Source organism: Caloenas nicobarica, chromosome 6 (genome assembly GCF_036013445.1).
Source record: "Caloenas nicobarica isolate bCalNic1 chromosome 6, bCalNic1.hap1, whole genome shotgun sequence".
Taxonomy (NCBI): Eukaryota; Metazoa; Chordata; class Aves; order Columbiformes; family Columbidae; genus Caloenas; species Caloenas nicobarica.
The window spans coordinates 42,481,636-42,487,171 of NC_088250.1; positions in this window are offsets into that span (position 1 = coordinate 42,481,636).

Consider the following 5,536-nt stretch of genomic DNA (forward strand, 5'->3'; position numbering starts at 1 on the left):
TTCAGGTACATACAGTGTGCGGAGCTGGCAGCTGGCAATGGCGAAGTTGAGAGCCTCTAGGTGAGGATCAAGGGTCAGACAAATAAAGCGCATGTCGTTGTGCGTGTCTACTACAGGCCACCCAGCCAGGATGACCACACTGATGAGTTATTCTTCAAGGAACTAAGCGAAGCCTCCAAGTCACCTGCCCTTGTCCTTGTCACCACAGTGACCATGACACAGTCAGGTTTAAAATCTTTGCTAATGGGAGGAAAACTGCCAGCAAGACCTGAACAATAGATATGAGGTGAACAGACTTCAGGTCGCTCAGAGAACTGCTCAGTAAGGTCCCCTGGGAAGAAGCTTTTGAAGGTGTTGGGGTCCATCACTGCTGGTTGTTTTTTAAGTACCACCTACTCAAAGCACAGGACCAGGCAATTCCAAAATGTTGAAAGTCAAGCAGGCGAGGCAGAAAGCTGGCTTGGCTGAGCAGGGGTCTCCTTCTTGAACTAGGGTGAAAAAAGAAATTACATGGTCAGTAAAAGCAAGGTCAGCCATCATGGGAGGACTACAGAGATGTTGCTCAGCACATGTGACCAAAGCTCAATTAGAGTTGAAGCTGGCCAGTACTGTGAGGGATAATAAAAAGGGTTTTTAAAAATATGTTAATGGCAAAAGGCAAACCAGAAATAACACTGGTCCTTTACTTGGTGAGCATTGTCACCTCATAAACAGAGACATAGACAAAGCCGAGATGCTTAATGCTTCCTTCACCTCAGTCTTCAACACCGAAGATGGACCCGGGGCCCCTACAGCCCTGGGCTAGAGAACCACGGCTGTGTGAACAATGAACTCCCAATCAATCCAGAATTTGTACGGGATTTGCTAATCCAGCTACATCCCTACAAGTCGATGGGGCTTGATGGGATTCATTCTATGATTCTATGATAACAGTAGAAGCTAGGATTACGTTCCTAATCCCACATTTGATTTATTAGTCAAGTCTTCTCGACATTTATTTTCTCATTTGTGTTAGGCACAACAAGAAGATATTTACTTTGGTCTTATTAAGCGCACAGCCAAACACAGTTGTTCATTTTGAATTTTTCTTAGTTGAACCTCAAGAAAGGGATATTAATATTTTCAGACATAGGTTGAAAATGTCTTCTGTTTTAATCATAGTCATTTTTTCCTACCCATAAAAATGATGGACATAATATACCTTAAGGAAAAAAAATAAACAAATAGATAAATTCAAGTAGTTATTTTGAGAGGGAGGGAGAGAGAGAGAACTCAACTGCCTGTATTTCAGTTACCGGAAAAGCACAATGATCCCCTTGTTGTGTGTACGTGCCACTAACAATTCCTGACACTTTGCCCCTCCCACTTCCTTCTCTGCTTTAACATTAAATTAGTCACAATGACACAACCACAATAATTATGTTGTTCTTGGATTCCAATCCATTCTCATCAACACAGTGGTAAAACATACTGTACTCCCCACCCTGCTTATACACTGTCCCCAGTAAGAGAGCTCAGATAGATTTCAATAAAATTTATATTGCTGTTCTTCTTGTTAAAAATCTTTTTAACCCCATATTTATGTATATATATATTATATGTATCTGTTGGCTTTGTGCAATTGTTTGATTCTTATAACGTAGGCAGATAGAAAGATATCTTAAAGATATCCAAGTTTTACTAAGTTGTCAGTAGCAAAATTTTCATCCTAAATGGCAATAAGCAAAGACATTTTAATCTTCAAAGGAGTAATTTCCACTGCTCTGGCCTGGGTTAAGCAATAGAAATTAACTGCCACTGGGTTTTTCTGAACCTGCAGAGATCAGGTTTCTTGAATATGCAAGCACTGTCCCTAACTGAAGACAGCATCCTGGACAGGGAGATGGAAGATTTGTTTGACTTAGGTAAAGTTTGAGAGTCTTTTAGTTTCAAAGCTTCCTATATCAAAATTAGTTTTTATTTAAATTAGTTTCCTATACCAAAAAGTTCAAGAGCAGTGATTTTGACCTGGCCTTAAAAAATTACTATGTTCAAAATGCCTGCATTGTAAAGGCTGAACGTATATATTTGATAAATAATTTAATTCTATAATAATTATGCAACGTTTCTCACTGGTATTATTACAGTAGTTTCTTTAAGGCTTTATCTGTTCTAAATTATTTTGTGTCTGCGATCGCTTTTGTTTCTTTTTTTCATATTACTACTGTGTGCTTTGCAGTTTGAATGGTTAGAATGAGCCTTTCACAGCCACTGTACTTCCAAGGTTTGTTTAAGCTGTGGACTGTGATTTGGATTTGTCCTCAGAGGACAACTTTCTAGTCCACTGTCCACCCTCAGAAACCTTTCCTGTGTGATCTTTACCACTGACCTTTTTGCTGCCATTTCTCACTGAAAGGAGAGGGTAAAAATTCTTAGGATATTGCCTGAAGTCCTCCATAACAAATGAATATTCAAGATGCAATCTAAACTGCATTTTAAAAAAACCCCAAAACAAACCACAAACTGGTGTTCTCTAATAAAATTCTTGCAGTCTGAATGTTATGAAAATGTTATGAAAACTCTTTGGAAAGTGTCTATTTCCAGATGGTTATTAGAAATGAATTTTACTTAAGTATGACTTACCAACATGGGTAGATTAAAACTTGACAACTAAACACCAATTTCAGTTTATCTTAAAATTTCAGACAACGATCTACTGAAGTTAAGGACAGACTCTACGAAAACTTCAGTCGTTTGCGGAAAAACAGTTTCTGTCGGAGGGTGTAAGAATGAACAGTTAGGGATAGTAACTCTGTTAATAATTATCTGACTTGAATCTATTTTCATATTCTTGATATGGTTATGACATGATGAAGCAGATGTACTCTAAACCTGCTGCTTTGCCATTTACAAGCACATTATTACACAGGCTTTCGTGACTTCAGCTGTTATCACCCAACATTTTGACATTTTCCTTAAGGCAGATCCCAAACTGTATTTCAGGCTCATTAGATGATGCCATTTTAGCAATGATTCACCATGTAGAGCAGTCTTTGTGCAATGTGGTGATATTGGTCATTACGCCTTAACTTTTCCTAATTTTGTATATTTGTAATGGAACTAATTTACATATGCAATATTGCAGGGTAGATCTTTGATCCATTATTCAAATTAAAAAAAAATATGGAAGCCTATGAGCTCAGGTGATAGCATAGGTTTTTTATTCTAAGAAGAGGAACAAAATCGTGACAAGAGTATGGCCAACAAATGGCTCATAGATGGCTAACGAAATGGATATTGCATCAGCCCTCAAGTAATACAGATTGTGCATTGTATTGAACAGGGCTAATGTATGGAATGGTATTACATCTTTCTGATCAACCCCAGTAAATCCTCTTCTGATGACAGTGAGACTGACTCAAAGAGCTCTGAGGTTTTGTGTTCGATAGGGCTTACCCTACTCACCTTCTAACTCGCTTTTAAAAACAAAGCATAATGGACTTGCTTAGCGGTGGCTGCGATCTGCTGTGGCTGAGAAGGGCTGTACGCTCTGTGCTACATTCACAGTCAGTTCACTTGATCTGTGCATTACAGCTGATTTGTGCCTGACTACAAGACAGAATGCCTTCTTTAAGGGTTGAATTTAACGCAGATCTAACTCTTTCTATAAGTGTTCTTGTTTGCTAACCAGGAAAACGGGCAGTTGCTACTGCTGGAATGATTCATGAGGTCTGTTCCCTGCTGTCCTCCGTCCCTGCAGACAGAGGTGTCAAATAAGTGGTCCTGGCAGGGGCAGCAGCTGCTTTGGGCTGCTAGAGACAGGATTTTTCCATGGCCAATAAGCATTGCTTTGGGCATTCTGGTGAAAGGCAACATGCCCATCAGCAAAAAAACCAGCAGCCTTTCTCTCCTATCAGGTTTTGTTTGATTGCTTCTCTCTCTATTTACAGCTGTTCCCAGTCCTTTGTCTCCAATTCACTGATACTTTGCCCAACATTTCTCTGTGAAAGAGAATCGGAGAACAAACTCTGTCACAATCTAAACATATGGAAAAACACATTTAAAAGGATGAATGAGAAGCAGAGTGAAGGATATTGCTAAACACAGGACTGCCCTATTATTCAGGGATGCTACCTGGCCAGTTTCTAACCAGCCTGGCTGGTCCTACAAGTGTCCCAGATCTGTCAGAGCTATTAGGCATGCATGCATTGAATTTCTGTGTGTTGTAGCCCCATGCCAGAGTGTCTGGTCATGTTTTCTGGGTTTTGGTTTTGTTTTTTGCTTCCCTTAAAGAATGACCACCCTGGTACTATTGCACACCCCTTTATCTGAATTGCAACAATGCAATCGAGGACACACACTGTAATACTGGGATTCGGGAAAGCCCTGCTGTAGACCGGTGACAGATGGATACTGAATCAGTGAAACACTGAGATTTGTGACTGCAGTGCCAGAAGCCCACACTCCGTAGTAGCAACACGTCTTCTTCAGAGCCTGGTTCAGAAAACACAGCAGTGAGCTCTGAGCCATCCTCTGCAGCGGGCAGGGACGCTGGAACCAGGACTTGCTCAGGACTGACAGGTTTTGTGAAGGCTTGGCATTTTCAGCGTTTGATAAGATTGTCTCCTGCTTTCCATAGTCATGCAAAATCTTCCCCTCAAGTACAAACTTCCGCCAACGTCTATTCAAGAGGATGAAGCCGAGGTCTGAACACGATTAAAACACACGGCGTTTCCGTCACTTTGCCGTGGGGGAGGCTTTCTCCAGCCCCCTCGTCCAGGGAGCCGAAACCGAACCCAGGCTCCCGAGCTGCAGCAGGTTACTTATGAACAACATGGAAACGGGAACACGTCGCATAGGGAGCAAACTCACATCCTCTGCTTGCAGTTTTAAGGCTGAACGTTGAATACGCAAGCCGATTCAAACTGTGGCTCTTGGGATGTTTCTCCACAAAAAGAAACCCTGTCTTTGACGCGAGGGATTTCCACATCGCCTGCAGTTTGCGGAGCGTGTTTTTAGCCGCCAGCAGCCGAGCCGAGCGGTGCCGACCGCTGACAGCCCCCGGGCCCCCGCTGCCCCCCGGGCCCCCACTGCCCCCGGGCCCCCACTGCCTCCGCTGCCCCCGGGCCCCCGCTGCCCCCGGGCCCCCGCTGCCCCCGGGCCCCCACTGCCCCCGGGCCCCCACTGCCTCCGCTGCCCCCGGGCCCCCGCTGCCCCCCGGGCCCCCACTGCCTCCGCTGCCCCCGGGCCCCCGCTGCCCCCCGGGCCCCCACTGCCTCCGCTGCCCCCGGGCCCCCGCTGCCCCCGGGCCCCCGCTGCCCCCCGGGCCCCCGCTGCCCCCGCTGCCCCCGGGCCCCCGTTGCCCCCCGGGCCCCCACTGCCTCCGCTGCCCCCGGGCCCCCGCTGCCCCCGCTGCCCCCGGGCCCCCGCTGCCCCCCCGGGCCCCCGCCGCGTGCCCCGGACGCTCAGCCCGCCCCGCGCCCCGCCCCCCCGGGCTGCTCCCGCAGCAACTCTCGCGAGAGCTGCGCGTGGGCGGGGCGCGGGCGGTGATTGACAG